Source organism: Dendrobates tinctorius, unplaced genomic scaffold (genome assembly GCF_039654945.1).
Source record: "Dendrobates tinctorius isolate UK_male_01 unplaced genomic scaffold, ASM3965494v1 ptg000380l, whole genome shotgun sequence".
Taxonomy (NCBI): domain Eukaryota; kingdom Metazoa; phylum Chordata; class Amphibia; order Anura; family Dendrobatidae; genus Dendrobates; species Dendrobates tinctorius.
In genome coordinates this window covers 668,942-694,664 of record NW_027362046.1, presented here as the reverse complement: position 1 = coordinate 694,664, position 25,723 = coordinate 668,942, and the positions used below count along the sequence as shown (strand labels likewise).

Below are 25,723 nucleotides of genomic sequence, written 5' to 3'. Positions count from 1 at the left end.
AACCCCCCTTCAGCGTCCGAGTCTGTACGAGAAGGGATGCGACAAGAGATACAAGAGATGTTGCGTTTAGGGGTCATTGAAGAGTCAGATAGTCCCTGGGCATCCCCCGTAGTGTTAGTGCCCAAGAAGGATGGGACTACCCGGTTTTGTGTAGACTATCGCAAGCTAAATGAGAAAACGGTGACGGATGCATATCCCATGCCGCGTGTGGATGAGTTGTTAGACCGGCTGGCGGGGGCAAAGTATTTGACCACCATCGATCTATGCAAAGGCTATTGGCAGATCCCCCTAAGTCCTGACACTATTCCCAAGTCTGCATTTGTCACTCCGTTTGGCTTATTCCAGTTTCAATTTATGCCATTCGGGATGAAGAATTCCCCTGCGACCTTCCAGAGGCTGGCTGACCGGCTTCTGGATGGTCTCCAGGACTGTGCTTGTGCCTACCTGGATGACATCGCCATCTACAGCGCGACATGGGATGAGCATCTAAATCACCTAGAGACAGTATTGGACAGGAACCACAAGGCCGGAATCACCTTGAACCCCAACAAGTGTCACGTGGGCAAAGCAGAGGTTCAGTATTTAGGACATTGGGTGGGAAGTGGGAAACAGTGACCAGAACCAGCCAAGATTGAGGCCATAGCCAAATGGCCCACCCCACACACTAAAACCCAGGTCATGGCGTTTCTAGGGACAGCTGGGTATTATAGGAAATTTGTCCCCAATTACAGCAGCGTAGCCAAGCCCCTCACTGATCTGACCCGTAAGAACTTCCCCCGCCAGGTAACCTGGACACCCGAGTGTGAGGAAGCCTTCCGCCAACTAAAGGACGCCCTCACAAATACCCCAGTATTGGCCGCACCCGATCCAACTAAATGTTTCCTGGTTCACACAGACGCTTCTATGTTTGGATTGGGGGCAGTGCTGAGCCATGTCGGGCCGGACGGTCAAGACCACCCGGTCGCTTACCTGAGTCGGAAACTATTGTCCCGCGAAGTAAGCTATACGGCCATCGAGAAGGAGTGCCTGGCAGTAGTATGGGCACTCAAGAAGTTACAACCATATTTGTATGGATGGCAGTTTTCCCTCCTAACGGACCATAATCCCCTAGTGTGGCTTAATCGGGTCTCTGGAGACAACGCCAGATTATTGCGGTGGAGTTTAGCCCTACAACCTCTACATTAGACTTCACCATCCACTCCAGACCTGGCAAACAAAATGGTAATGACGATAGACTAAGTCAACAAACGGAACTTGTACCAACCCCAAAGACTTTGGTCATTCCCAAGACGATCCGTTAAGGATCAGACTGTATGCCGATCGCGTCGCTGAAAAGGGGAGCCGTGTTACAGAACCCCCCAGCACACCAAATAGGAGATGTATGCCCTTAATGCAGCAACCGACGGGCTGCGACCCCCTGGGCAGAGGTAAACAAGATATCCCACTTCTGACCTTCCCCCATTTTTGTAAATCCCACGGCTATTGTAATGTACATCTAGTGTCTTTTATGTACTGGCCTGACACACATTGATTGTCCTGCCCTCTGTATGTATATATATTCTGAGACCGATGAGTAAAATGTGTCACACTGGAAATACATGGAGTAGCAGTGATCTTTTATATGTTCCCATGTTACAAAGTCTTTTGAACCAGCGTCCTTCATTCAGCAGTGAGGAAAACCAGAGTGGACCTCCTGAGAAATGGAGTGGTAATGAAAGAGGGATTACAGCACAGAAGACCCCATTACAGTCTTGAAAATAAAAAAAAAATTTTTCCCACAAAAATGATTTTTAGCCAGCAATGTTTAATTTTCACAAGGGTAACAGGAGAAATTGGACCCCAAAAGTTGTTGTCAAACTTGTCCTGAGTACCCTAGAACCCCAAATGTGGATGTGTGCGTGACCCGGGGGCTGCAATGTGTCCGTGTGACGGCTCCAGAGATGTGTATGTCTATAGAATATGTGTCCGCCTCTGCCATCTCCTTGTGCCTCCGTATCCGCCTCTCTGCGTGTGCGCTCGTCTGCCTCCGTATCCGCCTCTCTGCGTGTGCGCTCGTCTGCCTCCGTATCCGCCTCTCTGCGTGTGCGCTCGTCTGCCTCCGTATCCACCTCTCTGCGTGTGCTCCCGTCTGCCTCCGTATCCGCCTCTCTGTGTGTGCGCCCGTCTGCCTCCATATCCGCCTCTCCGCGTGTGCACTCATCTGCCTCCGTATCCGCCTCTCTGTGTGCGCTTGTCTGCCTCCGTATCCGCCTCTCTGCGTGTGCGCTCGTCTGCCTCCGTATCCGCCTCTCTGCGTGTGCGCCCGTCTGCCTCTGTATCCGCCTCTCTGCGTGTGCTCCTGTCTGCCTCCGTATCCGCCTCTCTGTGTGTGCGCCCGTCTGCCTCCATATCCGCCTCTCCGCGTGTGCACTCATCTGCCTCCGTATCCGCCTCTCTGTGTGCGCTTGTCTGCCTCCATATCCGCCTCTCCGCGTGTGCACTCCTCTGCCTGTGTATCCGCCTCTCTGCGTGTGCGCCCGTCTGCCTCCGTATCCGCCTCTCTGTGTGTGCGCCCGTCTGCCTCCGTATCCGCCCCTCTGCGTCTGCGCTCGTCTGCCTCCGTATCCGCCTCTCTGTGTGTGCTCCCGTCTGCCTCCGTATCCACCTCTCTGCGTGTGCGCCCGTCTGCCTCCGTATCCACCTCTCTGCGTGTGCGCCCGTCTGCCTCCGTATCCGCCTCTCTGTGTGTGCTCCCGTCTGCCTCCGTATCCGCCTCTCTGCGTGTGCGCCCGTCTGCCTCCGTATCCACGTCTCTGCGTGTGCACTCGTCTGCCTCCGTATCCGCCTCTCTGTGTGCTCCCGTCTGCCTCCATATCCGCCTCTCCGAGTGTGCGCCCGTCTGCCTCCGTATCCGCCTCTCTGCGTGTGCGCCCGTCTGCCTCCATATCCGCCTCTCTGTGTGCGCTCGTCTGCCTCCATATCCGCCTCTCCGCGTGTGCACTCGTCTGCCTGTGTATCCGCCTCTCTGTGTGTGCGCCCGTCTGCCTCCGTATCCGCCTCTCTGCGTGTGCGCCCGTCTGCCTCCATATCCGCCTCTCTGCGTGTGCACTCATCTGCCTCCGTATCCGCCTCTCTGTGTGTGCTCCCGTCTGCCTCCGTATCTGCCTCTCTGCGTGTGCGCCCATCTGCCTCCGTATCCACCTCTGCATGTGCGCCCGTCTGCCTCCGTATCCGCCTCTCTGCGTGTGCGCCCGTCTGCCTCCGTATCCGCCTCTCTTCGTCTGCTCGTCTGCCTCCGTATCCGCCTCTCTGCGTGTGCGCCCGTCTGCCTCCGTATCCGCCTCTCTGCGTGTGCGCTCGTCTGCCTGTGTATCCGCCTCTCTGCGTGTGCGCTTGTCTGCCTCTGTATCCGCCTCTCCGCGTGTGCGTCCGTCTGCCTCCGTATCCGCCTCTCCGTGTGTGCTGCCGTCTGCCTCCGTATCCGCCTCTCTGCGTGTGTGCCCGTCTGCCTCCGTATCCGCCTCTCTGCGTGTGCGATCGTCTGCCTCCGTATCCGCCTCTCTGCGTGTGCGCTCGTCTGCCTCTGTATCTGCCTCTCCGCGTGTGCGCCCGTCTGCCTCCGTATCCGCCTCTCTGCGTGTGCGCTCGTCTACCTCCGTATCCGCCTCTCTGTGTGCGCCCGTCTGCCTCCGTATCCGCCTCTCTGCGTGTGCGCTCGTCTGCCTCCGTATCCACCTCTCTGCGTGTGCGCCCGTCTGCCTCCGTATCCGCCTCTCTGCGTGTGTGCCCGTCTGCCTCCGTATCCGCCTCTCTGCGTGTGCGATCGTCTGCCTCCGTATCCGCCTCTCTGCGTGTGCGCTCGTCTGCCTCTGTATCTGCCTCTCCGCGTGTGCGCCCGTCTGCCTCCGTATCCGCCTCTCTGCGTGTGCGCTCGTCTGCCTCCGTATCCGCCTCTCTGCGTGTGCGCTCGTCTACCTCCGTATCCGCCTCTCTGTGTGCGCCCGTCTGCCTCCGTATCCGCCTCTCTGCGTGTGCGCTCGTCTGCCTCCGTATCCGCCTCTCTGCGTGTGCGCTCGTCTGCCTCCGTATCCGCCTCTCTGCGTGTGCGCCCGTCTGCCTCCGTATCCGCCTCTCTGCGTGTGCGCCCGTCTGCCTCCGTATCCGTCTCTCTGCGTGTGCGCCCGTCTGCCTCCGTATCCGCCTCTCTGCGTGTGCGCTCGTCTGCCTCCGTATCCGCCTCTCTGCGTGTGCGCCCGTCTGCCTCCGCATCCGCCTCTCTGCGTGTGCGCTCGTCTGCCTCTGTGTCCGCCTCTCTGCGTGTGCGCTCGTCTGCCTCCGTATCCGCCTCTCTGCGTATGCGCCCATCTGCCTCCGTATCCGCCTCTCTGCGTGTGTGCTCGGCTGCCTCCGTATCCGCCTCTCTGCATGCGCTCGGCTGCCTCCGTATCCGCCTCTCTGCGTGTGCGCTAGTCTGCCTCCGTATCCGCCTCTCTGCGTGTGCTCCAGTCTGCCTCCGTATCCGCCTCTCTGCGTGTGCGCCCGTCTGCCTCCGTATCCACCTCTCTGCGTGTGCGCCCGTCTGCCTCCGTATCCGCCTCTCTGAGTGTGGGCTCGTCTGCCTCCGTATCCGCCTCTCTGCGTGCGCTCGGCTGCCTCCGTATCCGCCTCTCTGCGTGTGCGCTTGTCTGCCTCCGTATCCGCCTCTCTGCGTGTGCGCTCGTCTGCCTGTGTATCCGCCTCTCTGCGTGTGCGCTCGTCTGCCTCCGTATCCGCCTCTCTGCGTATGCGCCCGTCTGCCTCCGTATCCGCCTCTCTGCGTGTGCGCTCGGCTGCCTCCGTATCCGCCTCTCTGCGTGCGCCCGGCTGCCTCCGTATCCGCCTCTCTGCGTGTGCGCCAGTCTGCCTCCGTATCCGCCTCTCTGCGTGTGCGCCCGTCTGCCTCCGTATCCGCCTCTCTGCGTGTGCGCCCGTCTGCCTCCGTATCCGCCTCTCTGCATGTACACTCGTCTGCCTCCGTATCCGCCTCTCTGCGTGCGCTCGGCTGCCTCCGTATCCGCCTCTCTGCGTGTGCGCTAGTCTGCCTCCGTATCCGCCTCTCTGCGTGTGCGCTCGGCTGCCTCCGTATCCGCCTCTCTGCGTGCGCTCGGCTGCCTCCGTATCCGCCTCTCTGCGTGTGCGCTAGTCTGCCTCCGTATCCGCCTCTCTGCGTGTGCGCTTGTCTGTCTCCGTATCCGCCTCTCTGCGTGTGTGCTCGTCTGCCTGTGTATCCGCCTCTCTGCGTGTGCGCTCGTCTGCCTCTGTATCCGCCTCTCTGCGTGTGCGCTCGTCTACCTCCGTATCCGCCTCTCTGTGTGCGCCCGTCTGCCTCCGTATCCGCCTCTCTGCGTGTGCGCTCGTCTGCCTCCGTATCCGCCTCTCTGCGTGTGCGCTCGTCTGCCTCCGTATCCACCTCTCTGCGTGTGCGCCCGTCTGCCTCCGTATCCGCCTCTCTGCGTGTGCGCCCGTCTGCCTCCGTATCCGTCTCTCTGCGTGTGCGCCCGTCTGCCTCCGTATCCGCCTCTCTGCGTGTGCGCTCGTCTGCCTCCGTATCCGCCTCTCTGCGTGTGCGCCCGTCTGCCTCCGTATCCGCCTCTCTGCGTGTGCGCTCGTCTGCCTGTGTATCCGCCTCTCTGCGTGTGCGCTCGTCTGCCTCCGTATCCGCCTCTCTGCGTATGCGCCCGTCTGCCTCCGTATCCGCCTCTCTGCGTGTGCGCTCGGCTGCCTCCGTATCCGCCTCTCTGCGTGCGCCCGGCTGCCTCCGTATCCGCCTCTCTGCGTATGCGCCAGTCTGCCTCCGTATCCGCCTCTCTGCGTGTGCGCCCGTCTGCCTCCGTATCCGCCTCTCTGCGTGTGCGCCCGTCTGCCTCCGTATCCGCCTCTCTGCGTGTACGCTCGTCTGCCTCCGTATCCGCCTCTCTGCGTGTGCTCGGCTGCCTCCGTATCCGCCTCTCTGCGTGTGCGCTAGTCTGCCTCCGTATCCGCCTCTCTGCGTGTGCGCTCGGCTGCCTCCGTATCCGCCTCTCTGCGTGCGCTCGGCTGCCTCCGTATCCGCCTCTCTGCGTGTGCGCTAGTCTGCCTCCGTATCCGCCTCTCTGCGTGTGCGCCCGTCTGCCTCCGTATCCGCCTCTCTGCGTGTGCGCCCGTCTGCCTCCGTATCCGCCTCTCCGCGTGTGCGCCCGTCTGCCTCCGTATCCGCCTCTCCGCGTGTGCGCCCGTCTGCCTCCGTATCCGCCTTTCCGCGTGTGCGCCCGTCTGCCTCCGTAAGACATGTCACCACCACTATGTCTTGCACCAAATAAACTACAGCCTTGCTACACCACATAGATGCAGCAGAGCTGAGTTTGTCCATGACGTCTCTGTGTGCTTGCAGCTCGGTGAAAGCCTCAGCTCCTTTCTGTTGTGCAGCATGACATAACCCCATCTCTGCTGTGTCGGCTTCCTCCTCTCCTCACAGTTCCGTATAAGCCCCCTGTGCTCCTCTCCCCTCCGTCCCCCCAGCAGTTTTATCACACTGGGTGCTATAATATGCGGCCTCCTCTCCAGTGCATTATACTCCTATTATCCCTCCTGGCTGTAATATCCGGCGTCTCCTGACTCCAGCACACTGGGTTCTATAATGTGCGGCCTCCACTCCTGTGTATTATACTCCTATTATCCCTCCTGGCTGTAATATCCGGTGTCTCCCGACTCCAGCACGCTGGGCGCTATAATGTGCGGCCTCCACTCCTCTGTATTATACTCCTATTATCCCTCCTGGCTGTAATATCCGGTGTCTCCTGACTCCAGCACGCTGGGCGCTATAATGTGCGGCCTCCACTCCGGTGTATTATACTCCTATTATCCCTCCTGGCTGTAATATACGGCGTCTCCTGACTCCAGCACACTGGGTGCTATAATGTGCGGCCTCCACTCTGGTGTATTATACTCCTGTTATCCCTCCTGGCTGTAATATCCGGCGTCTCCTAACTCCAGCACGCTGGGTGATATAATGTGCGGCCTCCATTCCTGTGTATTATACTCCTATTATCCCTCCTGGCTGTAATATCCGGTGTCTCCTGACTCCAGCACGCTGGGCGCTATAATGTGCGGCCTCCACTCCAGTGTATTATACTCCTATTATCCCTCCTGGCTGTAATATACGGCGTCTCCTGACTCCAGCACACTGGGTGCTATAATGTGCGGCCACCACTCTGGTGTATTATACTCCTGTTATCCCTCCTGGCTGTAATATCCGGCGTCTCCTAACTCCAGCACGCTGGGTGCTATAATGTGCGGCCTCCACTCCTCTGTATTATACTCCTATTATCCCTCCTGGCTGTAATATCCGGCGTCTCCTGACTCCAGCACGCTGGGTGCTATAATGTGCGACCTCCACTCTGGTGTATTATACTCCTATTATCCCTCCTGGCTGTAATATACGGCGTCTCCTGACTCCAGCACACTGGGTGCTATAATGTGCGGCCTCCACTCTGGTGTATTATACTCCTGTTAACCCTCCTGGCTGTAATATCCGGCGTCTCCTAACTCCAGCACGCTGGGTGCTATAATGTGCGGCCTCCACTCCTCTGTATTATACTCCTATTATCCCTCCTGGCTGTAATATCCAGTGTCTCCTGACTCCAGCACGCTGGGCGCTATAATGTGCGGCCTCCACTCCAGTGTATTATACTCCTATTATCCCTCCTGGCTGTAACATCCGGCGTCTCCTAACTCCAGCACGCTGGGTGCTATAATGTGCGGCCTCCACTCCTCTGTATTATACTCCTATTATCCCTCATGGCTGTAATATCCGGCGTCTCTTGACTCCAGCACGCTGGGTGATATAATGTGCGGCCTCCACTCCTCTGTATTATACTCCTATTATCCCTCCTGGCTGTAACATCCGGCGTCTCCTGACTCCAGCACGCTGGGTGCTATAATGTGCGACCTCCACTCTGGTCTATTATACTCCTATTATCCCTCCTGGCTGTAATATCCGTCATCTCCTGACTCCAGCACGATGGGTGCTATAATGTGTGACCTCCACTCCGGTGTATTATACTCCTATTATCCCTCCTGGCTGTAATATCCGGCGTCTCTTGACTCCAGCACGCTGGGTGATATAATGTGCGGCCTCCACTCCTGTGTATTATACTCCTATTATCCCTCCTGGCTGTAATATCTGGTGTCTCCTGACTCCAGCACGCTGGGTGCTATAATGTGCGGCCTCCACTCTGGTGTATTATACTTCTATTATCCCTCCTGGCTGTAATATCCGGCGTCTCCTGACTCCAGCACGCTGGGTGCTATAATGTGCGGCCTCCATTCCTGTGTATTATACTCCTATTATCCCTCCTGGCTGTAATATCCGGCGTCTCCTGACTCCAGCACGCTGGGTGCTATAATGTGCGGCCTCCATTCCTGTGTATTATACTCCTATTATCCCTCCTGGCTGTAATATCTGGTGTCTCCTGACTCCAGCACGCTGGGTGCTATAATGTGCGGCCTCCACTCTGGTGTATTATACTCCTATTATCCCTCCTGGCTGTAATATCCTGCGTCTCCTGACTCCAGCACGCTGGGTGCTATAACGTCCGGTTATAATGGTGCCGTCATTCTCCAGCCTCCTCTGGACTTATCGTTTCTACGCTTCTTTCAGTTTTGTGTTTTATTACAGGGAGCAGACTGGCACAATGGGCATCCTCTCCGAACCGGCGACAGGCGCTGGCACGTCTCATCACACGGCTCAACTCCCCGCTCAGGTGAGTGCGCGAGCGAAACTCAGGAGGGAGAGAGAGCGAAGCGCTGGGGGAGAGAGAGGACGAGCAGAGCATTGTGCTTTTCCGCTCTTTCTATGATGGTCAGTCGGGGGCCTCCTTCTATGAAGGGTCCTCCTTATATCAGGGGTCAATTCTGTGCTTCCCCCCAGCATCATCAGCTCCCTGATCGGGGTCGGCTGGTTCCTGGGTTTCCAGCCATTCACGCTGCGCTCCTACATATCAGAGAACTCCATGGGCTCCACCATGGCGGATGAGAAGTTCGTGTACGGGGAGAAAGCGCCGTCCTACGCCCGAGAATTCTCCGCAGTGAGGTGAGTGACCAGATCCTCTGCTGACAGCGCACAGGTCACCGCATCAGAGCTGCACCCACAGCACACACCGACATCCTGCTGCGAATCGGGGATCGGAGTGTGGACCGGGGGAGATCAGGGTGTGGACCGGGGGAGATCAGAGTGTGGGCTGGGGGAGATCAGAGTGTGGGCCGGGGGAGAACAGAGTGTGGACTGGGCGGGGGGGGAGGATCAGAGTGTGGGCCGGGGGAGATCAGAGTGTGGGCTGGGGGAGATCAGAGTGTGGGCCGGGGGAGAACAGAGTGTGGACTGGGGGGGAGAGGATCAGAGTGTGGGTCGGGGGAGATCAGAGTGTGGGTCGGGGGAGATCAGAGTGTGGGCCGGGGGAGATCAGAGTGTGGACTGGGGGGAGATCAGAGTGTGGACTGGGGGAGATCAGAGTGTGGACCGGGGGAGATCAGAGCGTGGACTGGGGGGCGGATCAGAGTGTGGGTCGGGGGAGATCAGAGTGTGGGCCGGGGGAGATCAGAGTGTGGACCGGGGGAGATCAGAGTGTGGGCCGGGGGAGATCAGAGTGTGGACCTGGGGAGATCAGAGCGTGGACCGGGGGAGATCAGAGTGTGGGCCGGGGGAGATCAGAGCCTGGGCCGGGGGAGATCAGAGTGTGGGCTGGGGGGGAGATCAGAGTGTGGACCGGGGGAGATCAGAGTGTGGACCGGGGGGAGATCAGAGTGTGGACCGGGGGAAGATCAGAGTGTGGACCGGGGGGAGATCAGAGTGTGGACCGGGGGGAGATCAGAGTGTGGACCGGGGGGAGATCAGAGTGTGGACCGGGGGGAGATCAGAGTGTGGACCGGGGGGAGATCAGAGTGTGGACCGGGAGAGATCAGAGCGTGGACCGGGGGGAGATCAGAGTGTGGACCGGGGGGAGATCAGAGTGTGGGCTGGGGGAGATCAGAGCGTGGACCGGGGGGAGATCAGAGCGTGGGCCGGGGGAGATCAGAGTGTGGGCCGGGGGAGATCAGACCCTGGGCTGGGGGAGATGAGAGTGTGGATCGGGGGAGATCAGAGCGTTGACCGGGGGAGATCAGAGTGTGGGCCGGGGGAGATCAGAGCCTGGGCTGGGGGAGATCAGAGTGCACTCCCATCCCGGCTGTTTACAGAGAATACATAATGTAATGTTCTCTGCTATATTTTCGATATCTCTTCTTGCTGACAGTCACAGCTGAGGGTTTGTTCCAGTCACATCCAGTCCCCCTGGGCTGCAGTCCCGGCTGTTACCTGCACTGACACATAGAATCATAGAATCATAGAATCATAGAATCGTAGAGTTGGAAGGGACCTCCTGGGCCATCTGGTCCAACCCCCTGCTCAAAGCAGGATTCGCTAAATCATCCCAGTCAGATGTCTGTCCAGCCTCTGTTTGAAGACTTCCATTGAAGGAGAACTCACCACTTCTCGTGGCAGCCTGTTCCACTCATTGATCACTCTAACTGTCAAAAAGTTTTTTCTAATATCTAATCTGTGTCTCCTCCCATTCAGTTTCATCCCATTGCTTCTAGTCTTTCCTTGTGCAAATGAGAATAAAGTTGATCCTTCTACAATGTGACAGCCCTTTAGATATTTGTAGACAGCTATTAAGTCTCCTCTCAGTCTTCTCTTTTGCAAACTAAACATTCCCAAATCCTGCAACCTTTCCTCATAAGACAGGGTTTGCAGACCGGTCACCATTCTGGTCGCTCTTTTCTGAACTTGCTCCAGTTTGTTGATGTCTTTTTTAAAATGTGGTGCCCAAAACTGGACACAATATTCCAGATGAGGTCTGACCAAAGAGGAGTAGAGGGAAATAATGACTTCACGTGATCTAGACTGTATGCTTCTGTTAATACATCCTAGAATTGCATTTGCCTTTTTTGCTGCTGCATCACACTGTTGACTCATATTCAGTCTGTGATCTATTAGTATACCCAAGTCTTTTTCACATGTGCTGTCACTTAGCCCTATTCCTCCCATTCTATATATGCTTTTTTCATTTTTATTGCCCAGATGTAGTACTTTGCATTTCTCCCTGTTAAAAACCATTCTGTTAGTTGCTGCCCACTTCTCCAGTTTATTTAAATCTTTTTGAATCCTCTCTCTCTCCTCTCTAGTATTAGCTATCCCTCCTAGCTTTGTGTCATCAGCAAATTTAATCAGTTTACCCTCAATTCCTTCATCTAAATCGTTGATAAAGATGTTGAACAATACAGGGCCCAGGACAGAGCCCTGTGGTACCCCACTTGAGACATTCTTCCAACTGGATGTGCAGCCATTTACGACCACTCTTTGGGTCCGATCACTAAGCCAGTTATGAATCCACCTAACAGTTGCCTTGTCCATTCCATACTTAGTCATTTTTTCAATAAGGATTGTATGAGAGACTTTGTCAAATGCTTTGCTGAAGTCAAGATATACTATATCTACAGCATTTCCTTGATCCACCCAATCAGTGATACCGTCATAGAAGGAAATTAAGTTAGTCTGACATGACTTATTAGTTACAAACCCATGCTGACTCTGTTTAATCACTTCATTCTTATCCAGGTATTGACATACATGTTGTTTAATAATTTGTTCAAAGATCTTTCCTGGTATAGAAGTCAGACTCACCGGCCTATAGTTGCCTGGGTCCACCTTCTTCCCCTTTTTGAAGATAGGAACAACATTTGCTCTTCTCCAGTCTTCTGGCACTTCTCCTGTTCTCCAAGAATTTTCAAAGATTATGGAGAGGGGTTCAAAAATTTCTTCTGCTATCTCCTTCAGTACTCTGGGGTGTAATTCATCTGGACCTGGAGACTTGAATTCATTTAGGTTAGCTAAGTGTTTCCTCACTATCTTTCTGTTTATAGATATCCTGGATTCTTCTATTCCCTTAATAGGACAGTGAATAACAGTTGATGTTGCATTTCCTTTCTGAGAGAAAACAGATGCAAAATAGGAATTTAAAAGTTCAGCCTTCTCAACATCCTGTCTTACCATTTCATCATTTTCATCCTGTAAAAATACTATAGCATCTTTGACTTTTCTTTTACTTTTGACATATCCCCAAAATCCTTTATTATTGCTTTTGACATCTCTTGCAAGCCTCAGTTCATTTTCAGCTTTAGTAATCTGATTTGTGCCCTGCAGGTTCTGCAGACAGCATTATATTCTTCTTTAGATATGCCTCCCTCTTTCCATTTTATAAACATTTTTTTCTTCCTTTTTAGCATGTGCTTAAGTTCTGTGTTCATCCATCCTGGTTTCCTTAAATGCTTCCTATTCTTCCCTCTTTTCGGAATTGTTAACAACTGTGCATTGAGAATTTCATTTTTCAAGATTTCCCATCCTTCCTGGACATTTTTGTCTTTAAGGATATCCAGCCATTGGATCCCTCCAATTCTCTTTCTGAATCCCTTAAAATCTGCCTCTCTGAAATCTAACCTTGACGTCTGAGTCTTCACAGGTCTTCCTCCTCTAGTTATCCAAAATTCTAAAATAGCATGGTCGCTACCTCCTAGGGTCCCAGCCACTTTTACCTCCTCAACCATTTCCTCCCTGTTTATAAGGATTAGATCCAAGGTAGCAGTTCCCCTTGTTTTCTCCCTTACCTTTTGGAAGATAAAGTTGTCAGCAAGAGAGGATAAGAATTTCCTTGACCTGTTAGTTTTGCCTGAGAGAGATTCCCAACAAATGTCTGGATAGTTGAAATCTCCCATGACAACCATGTCATATTTTTTGGAGAACTTGGCCATCTGATGCATAAAGAGTTCATCTATATCTTCGACTTGCACAGGTGGCCTGTAGTAAATGCCTACAATGGTGTCCTTTCCATTGTTCTGTCCTTGTATTCTTACCCAAACAGTTTCCACAGAACTCCCAGTCTCTGAAGCTTCAATCTCTGTGCAGATATACGCGTTTCGAACATACAATGCGACACCTCCTCCTCGTTTATCAAGTCTGTTTCTTGCAAATAAGTTGTATCCTTCTAGTCTTGTATTCCAATCATGTGTATTGTCCCACCAAGTTTCAGTGATTCCAATGACATCATATTTCTTTTCCTGTGTTAGTAGTTCCAATTCTCCCTGTTTGTTGCCCTGTTTGTTGCCCATGGTTTGTAACAAACCATCAGTGCTTGGAGCAGGGTGACCGCTGACGCTCGTCTGCTTTCTTCGCAGAGGTTCTCCCGTCTCCTGGCTGGAGAGGACGATGCGCAGGATCGGGCTGGAGGTTACACCCAGAGCTTTGTCCGGATCCTGCGGTTCCCTGACGAGTCCACGGAGCGCCACGTATGTGCATACGGGGGGGCTACGGCTGCGTCCGGCCGGAGGGGACGGCGCCTGGAATAACCTCATCCTGCACTTCTGTTATCAGATGGTGAAAGGCACCAACATGTCTGGCATCCTGCGGGCCCCCCGCACCGCCAGTATCGAGCCCCCCGCACCGCTAGTACTGAGCCCCCCGCACCGCCAGTATCGAGCCCCCGGAACCGCTAGTACTGAGCCCCCCGCTCCGCCAGTATTGGGCCCCCCGCACCGCCAGTACCGAGCCCCCGGAACCGCTAGTACTGAGCCCCCCGCTCCGCCAGTATCGAGCCCCCGGAACCGCTAGTACTGAGCCCCCCGCTCCGCCAGTATTGGGCCCCCGCACCGCCAGTATCGAGCCCCCCGCACCGCCAGTACCGAGCCCCCGGAACCGCTAGTACTGAGCCCCCCGCTCCGCCAGTATCGAGCCCCCGGAACCGCTAGTACTGAGCCCCCCGCTCTGCCAGTATTGGGCCCCCCGCACCGCCAGTACCGGGCCCCCCGCACCGCCAGTACCGAGCCCTCCGCACCGCCAGTATTGGGCCCCCCGCACCGCCAGTACCGGGCCCCCGCACCGCCAGTATCGGGCCCCACTCACTGCCAGTATCGGGCCCCCCGCACCGCCAGTATTGGGCCCCCCGCACCGCCAGTATTGGGCCCCCCGCACCACCAGTACCGGGCCCCCCGCACCGCCAGTACCGAGCCCCCCGCACCACCAGTATTGGGCCCCCCGCACTGCCAGTATTGGGCCCCCAGCACCGCCAGTATTGGGCCCCCCGCACCTCCAGTATCGGGCCCCCCGCACCGCCAGTATCGGGTCCCCCACACCGCCAGTACCGAGCCCTCCGCACCGCCAGTACCGAGCCCCCCGCACCGCCAGTACCGGGCCCCCCGCACCGCCAGTACTGAGTCCCTGGTGCTCAGCGCCCCCTGCAGGCGGTGGGGCTGAGGTGAGACCACCGTAGAGGGGCTGCGTTATAATGCCTGGCAGCCCCGGGGGTCTTCTGAGACCCCTGATCAATCACAGAGGTCCCCCGACATTCCTCATGTTCTTATGCGGCTCTTATAACTCATAGACCATTTTTGGAGACCCCTCGCCCCCCCGGTGCCCCTCAATGTCTTCTCCGGAGAGTTTACCCAATTGTCACGAACCCTCAGCTGTGACCGGTGTCTCGTCTGGATGGATTTTTTTCTTTTTAGCCAGAATGTTTCCACTCACTGACAGCACTGAGATCTTACCAGTGGGAGATGATGGCGCAGAACATTTATATGGGAGAAAGCTGCAGAACGTTTATCTCTTCTTATAAACCCGGAGCAGAGGCCGCCTCGCCCCGATCCCCGCTGATCCCGGGATGTGATGGGGGCGGGCGTCCCGATCCATTCCTACATTAGTTATTATGGACCCGCAGCAATCAGCCCATCATTCCCTGTGTATTGTTTCCTCTTATATCTGGCTGGCTGGGTCCTGTAGTGCTGCAGGTCCACATGTAAATGCTGAATTCCCCTTCATGTGTGAGGAGCTGTCCTGTACCTGAGCCTCTCTAGAGCAGGGGCGCCCGTCTGACAGTGTGAATGCCCGTCTAGTGTGGGGTGGGCTCCCTGCAGTCTTCTGGAGTCTGCTGCCATCTAGTGGCTGTCCTGAGTATTGCACTGTGTTCTCTGCACCTTACAGACATACTCATCAGTGATGATGGGACGAGCGGGAGCCATCCAGGCCGCCTTCTCCCTAGAGATCAGCAGCGACGTCAGCACCAGCTTTGATGTGGTCGTGGAACGGCTGAACGGGCAGCTGCCCAACCTGGATATGGTCAACCTGTTCCTAGCGTTCTGCCAGAAGAACCAGCTGCTGTGCACCACACAGGGCAAGGTGAGGCCCAGAGAGGCCACTGCTGCTCCCGTCAGCGTTACAGTGTCAGATGTAGATGGAGCGCTACTTTCTAGGCATCACTAACACATACACCACAGCCCACCCCCTCCCGGCGTACCGGTGGAGGGCGGCGCTCCTTACTTTTCCTCCTGCTGACACCGGTTCTGTTGATCAGCTGCAGCGCAGTGACTACAACGTCTTCGCCGGATACCCGCACACAATGCTGCTCATGGTCCTGAAGCTCCATCCGACCTCAGGGAGACCACGGCCTCTTCCTCCGCTACCACTGCACAAGGAGGGTCAGTAACATCTCTTGTGTGCAGTGCCAGAAGCGTGGTCAGTAACGTCACACATTTAGTACTGCACGCGGGGCGGGTCACTAACATCACGCTTCTAGCACTGCACACGGGGCAGGTCAGTAACGTCACACATTTAGTACTGCACATGGGGCGGGTCACTAACATCACGCTTCTAGCACTGCACACGGGGGGGTCACTAACATCACGCTTCTAGCACTGCACACGGGGGGGTCACTAACGCCACGCTTCTAGTACTGCACACGGGGGGTCACTAACGCCACGCTTCTAGTACTGCACACGGGGCGGGTCACCAACGCCACGCCTCTAGTACTGCACGCGGGGCGGGTCACTAACATCACGCTTCTAGCACTGCACACGGGGCAGGTCACTAACATCACACATTTAGTACTGCACGCGGGGCGGGTCACTAACATCACGCTTCTAGCACTGCACACGGGGCAGGTCAGTAACGTCACACATTTAGTACTGCACACGGGGCGGGTCACTAACATCACGCTTCTAGCACTGCACACGGGGGGGTCACTAACATCACGCTTCTAGCACTGCACACGGGGGGGTCACTAACGCCACGCTTCTAGTACTGCACACGGGGGGTCACTAACGCCACGCTTCTAGTACTGCACACGGGGCGGGTCACCAACGCCACGCCTCTAGTACTGCACGCGGGGCGGGTCACTAACATCACGCTTCTAGCACTGCACACGGGGCAGGTCACTAACATCACACATTTAGTACTGCACGCGGGGCGGGTCACTAACATCACGCTTCTAGCACTGCACACGGGGCAGGTCAGTAACGTCACACATTTAGTACTGCACACGGGGCGGGTCACTAACATCACGCTTCTAGCACTGCACACGGGGGGGTCACTAACGCCACGCTTCTAGTACTGCACACGGGGGGTCACTAACGCCACGCTTCTAGTACTGCACACGGGGCGGGTCACCAACGCCACGCTTCTAGTACTGCACGCGGGGCGGGTCACTAACGCCACGCTTCTAGTACTGCACACGGGGCGGGTCACCAACGCCACGCTTCTAGTACTGCACACGGGGCGGGTCACTAACGCCACGCTTCTAGTACTGCACACGGGGCAGGTCACTAACATCACACATTTAGTACTGCACGCGGGGCGGGTCACTAACATCACGCTTCTAGCACTGCACACGGGGCAGGTCAGTAACGTCACACATTTAGTACTGCACACAGGCGGGTCACTAACATCACGCTTCTAGCACTGCACACGGGGGGGTCACTAACGCCACGCTTCTAGTACTGCACACGGGGGGTCACTAACGCCACGCTTCTAGTACTGCACACGGGGCGGGTCACCAACGCCACGCTTCTAGTACTGCACGCGGGGCGGGTCACTAACGCCACGCTTCTAGTACTGCACACGGGGCGGGTCACCAACGCCACGCTTCTAGTACTGCACACGGGGCGGGTCACTAACGCCACGCTTCTAGTACTGCACACGGGGCGGGTCACTAACGCCACGCTTCTAGTACTGCACACGGGGGGGTCACTAACGCCACGCTTCTAGTACTGCACACGGGGGGGTCACTAACGCCATGCTTCTAGTACTGCACACGGGGCGGGTCACTAACGCCACGCTTCTAGTACTGCACACGGGGGGGTCACTAACGCCACGCTTCTAGTACTGCACACGGGGGGGTCACTAACGCCACGCTTCTAGTACTGCACACGGGGCGGGTCACTAACGCCACGCTTCTAGTACTGCACACGGGGCGGGTCAGTAATGCCACGCTTCTAGTACAGCACGCGGGGAGGGTCACCAATGCCACGCTTCTAGTACTGCACGCGGGGCGGGTCACCAACGCCACGCTTCTAGTACTGCACGCGGGGCGGGTCACCAACACCACGCTTCTAGTACTGCACGCGGGGCGGGTCACCAACGCCACGCTTCTAGTACTGGACGCGGGGCGGGTCACCAACGCCACGCTTCTAGTACTGCACGCGGGGCGGGTCACCAACGTCACGCTTCTAGCACTGCACACGGGGCAGGTCAGTAACGTCACACATTTAGTACTGCACACGGGGGGGGTCACTAACGTCACGCTTCTAGTACTGCACACGGGGGGTCACTAACGCCACGCTTCTAGTACTGCACACGGGGCGGGTCACTAACGCCACGCTTCTAGTACTGCACACGGGGCGGGTCACTAACGCCACGCTTCTAGTACTGCACACGGGGCGGGTCACTAACGCCACGCTTCTAGTACTGCACACGGGGGGGTCACTAACGCCACGCTTCTAGTACTGCACACGGGGGGGTCACTAACGCCACGCTTCTAGTACTGCACACGGGGCGGGTCACTAACGCCACGCTTCTAGTACTGCACACGGGGGGGTCACTAACGCCACGCTTCTAGTACTGCACACGGGGGGGTCACTAACGCCACGCTTCTAGTACTGCACACGGGGCGGGTCACTAACGCCACGCTTCTAGTACTGCACACGGGGCGGGTCAGTAATGCCACGCTTCTAGTACAGCACGCGGGGAGGGTCACCAATGCCACGCTTCTAGTACTGCACGCGGGGCGGGTCACCAACGCCACGCTTCTAGTACTGCACGCGGGGCGGGTCACCAACACCACGCTTCTAGTACTGCACGCGGGGCGGGTCACCAACGCCACGCTTCTAGTACTGGACGCGGGGCGGGTCACCAACGCCACGCTTCTAGTACTGCACGCGGGGCGGGTCACCAACGTCACGCTTCTAGTACTGCACACGGGGCGGGTCACCAACGCCACGCTTCTAGTACTGCACACGGGGCGGGTCACTAACGCCACGCTTCTAGTACTGCACACGGGGTGGGTCAGTAACGCCACGCTTCTAGTACTGCACACGGGGCAGGTCACTAACGTCACGCTTCTAGTACTGCACACTGGGCGGGTCACTAACGCCACGCTTCTAGTACTGCACGGGGGCGGGTCACTAACGCCACGCTTCTAGTACTGCACACGGGGCGGGTCACTAACGCCACGCTTCTGGTACTGCACACGGGGCGGGTCACTAACGTCACGCTTCTAGTACTGCACGCGGGGCGGGTCACCAACGCCACGCTTCTAGTACTGCACGCGGGGCGGGTCACCAACGCCACGCTTCTAGTACTGCACGCGGGGCGGGTCACCAACGCCACGCTTCTAGTACTGCACACGGGGCGGGTCACCAACGCCACGCTTCTAGTACTGCACGCAGGGCGGGTCACTAATGTCACGCTTCTAGTACTGCACACGGGGCGGGTCACTAACGCCACGCTTCTAGTACTGCACGCGGGGCGGGTCACCCACGCCACGCTTCTAGTACTGCACGCGGGGCGGGTCACTAACGTCACGCTTCTAGTACTGCACATGGGGCGGGTCACTAACGCCACGCTTCTAGTACTGCACACGGGGCGGGTCACTAACGCCACGCTTCTAGTACTGCACACAGGGCGGGTCACTAACGCCACGCTTCTAGTACTGCACACGGGGCGGGTCACTAAATTCACGCTTCTAGTACTGCACACTGGGCGGGTCACTAACGCCACGCTTCTCGTACTGCACACGGGGCGGGTCACTAACGCCACGCTTCTAGTACTGCACACGGGGCGGGTCACTAACGCCACGCTTCTAGTACTGCACACGGGGTGGGTCACCAACGCCACGCTTCTAGTACTGCACGCGGGGCGGGTCACCAACGCCATGCTTCTAGTACTGCACGCGGGGCGGGTCACCAACGCCACGCTTCTAGTACTGCACGCGGGGCGGGTCACCAACGCCACGCTTCTAGTACTGCACGCGGGGCGGGTCACTAACGCCACGCTTCTAGTACTGCACACGGGGTGGGTCAGTAACGCCACGCTTCTAGTACTGCACACGGGGCGGGTCACTAACGTCACGCTTCTAGTACTGCACACTGGGCGGGTCACTAACGCCACGCTTCTAGTACTGCACACGGGGTGGGTCAGTAACGCCACGCTTCTAGTACTGCACACGGGGTGGGTCAGTAACGCCACGCTTCTAGTACTGCACACGGGGCGGGTCACCAACGCCACGCTTCTAGTACTGCACGCGGGGCGGGTCACCAACACCACGCTTCTAGTACTGCACGCGGGGCGGGTCACCAACGCCACGCTTCTAGTACTGCACGCGGGGCTGGTCACTAACGCCACGCTTCTAGTACTGCACGCGGGGCGGGTCACCAACGCCACGCTTCTAGTACTGCACGCGGGGCGGGTCACCAACGCCACGCTTCTAGTACTGCACGCGGGGCGGGTCACTAACGTCACGCTTCTAGTACTGCACGCGGGGCGGGTCACTAACGTCATGCTTCTAGAACTGCACGCGGGGGGGTCAGTAACATGACGCTTCTAGTACTGCACACGGGGGGGTCAGTAACGCCACGCTTCTATTACTGCACAGGGTGGGGTGGGGGGTCAGTAACGTCACGTTTCTAGTACTGCACACGGGGGAGTCAGTAACGTCACGCTTCTAGTACTGCACAGGGTGGGGTGGGGGGTCTGTAATATGACGCTTCTAGGACTGCATGGGGGGTCAGTAACGTGACGCTTCTAGTACTGCAGCGATGACAGTGCACTCCATCAACTGTCCACTAGGGGGAGCTGAACAATCCTGGACCTAAACTGTTTCCTTTTTATTCCCAGGACTATTGAAGGGATGTTCCGCAAACTGAACAACCTGTCGGAGCGGCTGCACCAGTCCTACTTCTACCTGCTTCCTTCCCTCTCCGGATCCTTCATATGATGCATGAGACGTTTTACTGACGACTAGACTTTTTTTTCCCTGTATGGGAATAAGTTTCAAACTTTCTACTTTCAGGAACATGGCTCCCAAGTGACGTGGTGCAATGATGACAACGCTGCGGATGGATAACAGTTCTTCAGGAGCAGCAGGTTTTACCACAAGAGTGAAACTCGGACAACTCCTAATAAATGGGACATCATAATAAAAAGATTAAAAAAACTCTTTACTTTTATTCAAGAGTTGTAATGTTATGTACAAAGACTGTTAACTACTCGCTTCACTAATCATACAAAACCTACAAAAGACAAAATGAAAAAAACCCTGCTGGAATTAAAGAAGTAAAAAGCAAAAGTGCGTGTAAATGCTGCAGAGTTCTTAGTAATACTGTATTTGATCTAACACGGCATGAAAGCCTAGTTCGCCCCAGTCCAAGAGGTGGGGATTTTCTATAACAGATGTCTAGAATTGAATCCAGAAGGATTTTTCCTCTGGACAGTATGGCCCCCAAGGGCCTAAACTATGAAATTGAACTTTATGCCTTTGACACTATTCTCTATTAGATATTTCTAATTAAGGACAAATTCAATTTTAATCTGGTGAAAATGGTAGAATTGGTGCAGGGAATGCATAGGGGTCCTCTATTTACCCTACTATTAGTCACTACTTAATAAAATCCCCGTTTTTAAAGAGAGCTTCTCCAATATTGCCTTTTATATCTCCTAACAAACACCTATTTTATTGCTTACTAGGTGTTTCATTTTATACTTACATTTATACTCAGTTTTTTAATTATTTCCCTTTTGAACACAATTGTAATAAAGTATACATATAGTTTTAGATTATTTTTTATTTTCATATCCGCTCAGTCTTCCCAATATGTGGTATGCACACGATATTCAATCCTATTTTCTCCATGACATTCATGTTGTAGCCTTGAGGTCCTGTAATTGCCTCCATAGAGTAGGCGTGTCATTACGTGCATGGTGTGGGCGGATCCAAACCGGGAGGCAGGGGGTTATAAGGACGGATTAGGGCCAATGCCTGTGACCTTGAAGAAGAGGGACCGCGGCGCTCGAAACGCGTCGTTCAGCACTGACCCGTGCCACTATCCGTCCAGCATAGCAGCCAGCTACGTAACGCCCCCAGCTTCCTGCAGTTTGCTAGCGGCGGTGCTTCGGCCGGAGCCCGCCGCAAACTTCTGCTTTTCTACGCCCTTGCACCTTACTCCCCGCATACTAAACTGCCGTCAGCAATCAGCGGTACGGGGGAGCGCACTCCTTGGTGTTATATGTTGGACCATTGTCCGGTAACTGAACGCGGTATTTTATTCAGCATCTACATACAAGTAAGTGCCCAGCATACCGCTATCCATCATTAGCGATGAGAGACCAGTATTAGTGCATCACCATGGTACAATTATTTTCGCACTGTTTTCAGGTTTTTAGAGTATAAGCGCAGTGAATTTTCATCCAGTATTTGTTTAATAGCATAAAAGCCGTCCCACCATCGACAAGGTGACTGTGCAAGCTGGGGTGTGGCCTCCCTCTCCTGAGCTGGAAATTGGATTTAAAGGCTTCCCCTGACTGGTGTCCAGTGGTTGGCACCCGGTCCTTGTCTGCCCTTATTCACACAGACGTCAACTTTGACACATGATAAGGTTGTTAATATTAGTTATTGTAGGACCGCCCCAACCACAGAGTCACCTTGTCGATGGTGGGACAGCTTTCATGCTGTGTTAGATCAAATACAGTATTACTAAGAACTCTGTAGGATTTACATGCACTTTTGCTTTTTACTTATTTAATTACAGCAGGGTTTTTTTCATTTTGTCTTTTGTAGGTTTTGTATGCTTTTTGGCCATGTGAACATGCATTTATATGCTGCATGTGTACCAACTCAAACCAAGCTCAATTTTTGTGTTTTTAGCTTCACTAAGCAGCCAAACTGTTTTCAGCTGTGCTAATATACTTGCACAAAGTACCATAAGAATACTGGAGTGATGGTTGTTGGGAATGGGCCTCTATACATCTATGAAGATATTGTATTACACACCAGATGTGCAGCTAGAATAGTCATTTACCGCATTATCAATGTATAGACAGCATTTCTGAATCATTTCATGTTAGCTTCATTGGAAAAAAATGTGCTTTTCTATCAAAAATAAGGAAACTTCTAAGTCACACTAAATTTTTACAGGGTAGTGTATATACACCGCACAGTACCACTCCTCCAATATATATATATACACTGCACAGTACTACTCCTCCAATATACAGTGGGGCAAAAAAGTATTTAGTCAGTCAGCACTAGTGCAAGTTCCACCACTTAAAAAGATGAGAGGCGTCTGTAATTTACATCATAGGTAGACCTCAACTATGGGAGACAAACTGAGAAAAAAAAATCCAGAAAATCACATTGTCTGGTTTTTTTTCATTTTATTTGCATATTATGGTGGAAAATAAGTATTTGGTCAGAAACAAAATTTCATCTCAATACTTTGTGATATATCCTTTGTTGGCAATGACAGAGGTCAAACGTTTTCTGTAAGTCTTCACAAGGTTGCCACACACTGTTGTTGGTATGTTGGCCCATTCCTCCATGCAGATCTCCTCTAGAGCAGTGATGTTTTTGGCTTTTCGCTTGGCAACACGGACTTTCAACTCCCTCCAAAGGTTTTCTATAGGGTTGAGATCTGGAGACTGGCTAGGCCACTCCAGGACCTTGAAATGCTTCTTACGAAGCCACTCCTTCGTTGCCCTGGCGGTGTGCTTTGGATCATTGTCATGTTGAAAGACCCAGCCACGTTTCATCTTCAATGCCCTTGCTGATGGAAGGAGGTTTTCACTCAAAATCTCACGATACATGGCCCCATTCATTCTTTCATGTACCCGGATCAGTCGTCCTGGCCCCTTTGCAGAGAAACAGCCCCAAAGCATGATGTTTCCACCACCATGCTTTACAGTAGGTATGGTGTTTGATGGATGCAACTCAGTATTCTTTTTCCTCCAAACACGACAAGTTGTGTTTCTACCAAACAGTTCCAGTTTGGTTTCATCAGACCATAGGACATTCTCCCAAAACTCCTCTGGATCATCCAAATGCTCTCTAGCAAACTTCAGACGGGCCCGGACATGTACAGGCTTAAGCAGTGGGACACGTCTGGCACTGCAGGATCTGAGTCCATGGTGGCGTAGTGTGTTACTTATGGTAGGCCTTGTTACATTGGTCCCAGCTCTCTGCAGTTCATTCACTAGGTCCCCCCGCGTGGTTCTGGGATTTTTGCTCACCATTCTTGTGATCATTCTGACCCCACGGGGTGGGATTTTGCGTGGAGCACCAGGTCGAGGGAGATTATCAGTGGTCTTGTATGTCTTCCATTTTCTAATTATTGCTCCCACAGTTGATTTCTTCACTCCAAGCTGGTTGGCTATTGCAGATTCAGTCTTCCCAGCCTGGTGCAGGGCTACAATTTTGTTTCTGGTGTCCTTTGACAGCTCTTTGGTCTTCACTAGAGTTGAGCGACTTTTGTTTTTTTAGGGTCGCGTTTCGTTTCGTGAAACCCGACTTTTCCAAAAGTCGGGTCGAGCAAGATCGTCCGATTATAGGGAAAAGTCGGGGTCGTCCCGAAACACGAAACCCAATGTAAGTCAATGGGGAATAAAAGTCGGCAGTGAGAGGAGGACAGGAAACACACCTACAGTGCCCATTTGAATGCCAAAAGCATCAATTCTTCTTACTTAAGCTTGTCAACCTTAATTAACTTCATAATACAAGTTACGCACTGAAAAATGGGGTTTATTTGGCTAAATTTGTGGGGGGGGAGGGCTGGCTGCAGGTTTTCATGTGCCCTGGGCGAAAGAGCGCCCCTTTAACACATACCACAACTCATCATGCTCCGATACGGCAGAGAAATAGCGGTATAGTACAATGAAAAATACCTCACTTTTTACATCTCATGACGAGGCCCATCTATTTCTCCATACAAAATCATTGGTCCCATATAATGTTTGAAACAGTATATGATGAGCTCCACATAATGCTACAGTATATGTTGGTCCCCATGGATGAAGCTCCACTGTCTTATGGGCCCAAATAATGCTCCAAACATAATGGGCCCCATTTCTAATGCTCTAGTGTATAATGGGCCCTGTAAATGCTGCTCCAGTGTCTGATGTCCACCTTTGGAATGTTCCAGTGTATGGTGGGCCCCATCTATCATTCTCCAGAGTATAGTGCTCCCCAAAAATTGCTGTCCCAACATTGAAAACAATCAAATAAGTCTCCTCGCTAGGGAATCCCTGTACTTGTCTGGACAGGTGCTGTAGCTTGCTTAACAGCTTGCCAGCCGTTCTCACGCCCAGTATGGATTGCACGTGATTGCACAAAGGTTAGAAAGGGTACCGTATCCCTGGATAACATGTATGGATAGCGTACACATTCAAAATATATGTCTATACAGCATGAGGCAGGCTCAGACGGTGTTAGGCCCAGTATGGATTGCACGTCATTGCACAAAGGTTAGAAAGGGTACCGTATCCCCGGATAACATGTATGGATAGCGTACACATTCAAAATATATGTCTATACAGCATGAGGCAGGCTCAGACGGTGTTAGGCCCAGTATGGATTGCACGTCATTGCACAAAGGTTAGAAAGGGTACCGTATCCCCGGATAACATGTATGGATAGCGTACACATTCAAAATATATGTCTATACAGCATGAGGCAGGCTCAGACGGTGTTAGGCCCAGTAAGGATTGCACGTGATTGCACAAAGGTTAGAAGGGGTACCGTATCCCCGGATAACATGTATGGATAGGGTACACATTCAAAATATATGGCTATACAGCATGAGGCAGGCTCAGACGGTGTTAGGCCCAGTATGGATTGCACGTCATTGCACAAAGGTTAGAAGGGGTACCGTATCCCCGGATAACATGTATGGATAGCGTACACATTCAAAATATATGTCTATACAGCATGAGGCAGGCTCAGACGGTGTTAGGCCCAGTATGGATTGCACGTCATTGCACAAAGGTTAGAAAGGTTACCGTATCCCCGGATAACATGTATGGATAGCGTACACATTCAAAATATATGTCTATACAGCATGAGGCAGGCTCAGACGGTGTTAGGCCCAGTATGGATTGCACATCATTGCACAAAGGTTAGAAAGGGTACCGTATCCCCGGATAACATGTATGGATAGCGTACACATTCAAAATATATGTCTCAGGAGGCAGGCTCAGACGGTGTCAGGCACAGTATGGATTTGACGGCCCAGATTGCACAGCGGAGGAGCAGGGAGAGGTAAAGATTGCAAATGCTGGGGCCCTGGCCAAGCAAGGGGGGCCCACTCGTGGGCGCCGGTACTGGCA

At 54.2% G+C, this 25,723-nt stretch overlaps 1 long non-coding RNA gene and 1 pseudogene across 1 annotated transcript; both read left to right on the top strand.

Annotated features, from left to right (window-relative positions):
- The window catches only part of LOC141075924 (uncharacterized), a 294,351-nt pseudogene that overhangs the window by 196,638 nt on the left and 71,990 nt on the right, over positions 1–25,723 (top strand).
- LOC141075928 (uncharacterized) lies at positions 15,020–20,577 on the top strand. Its single transcript, XR_012227360.1, has 2 exons — positions 15,020–15,256; positions 20,246–20,577. It is a non-coding gene; the product is annotated as an uncharacterized lncRNA (long non-coding RNA).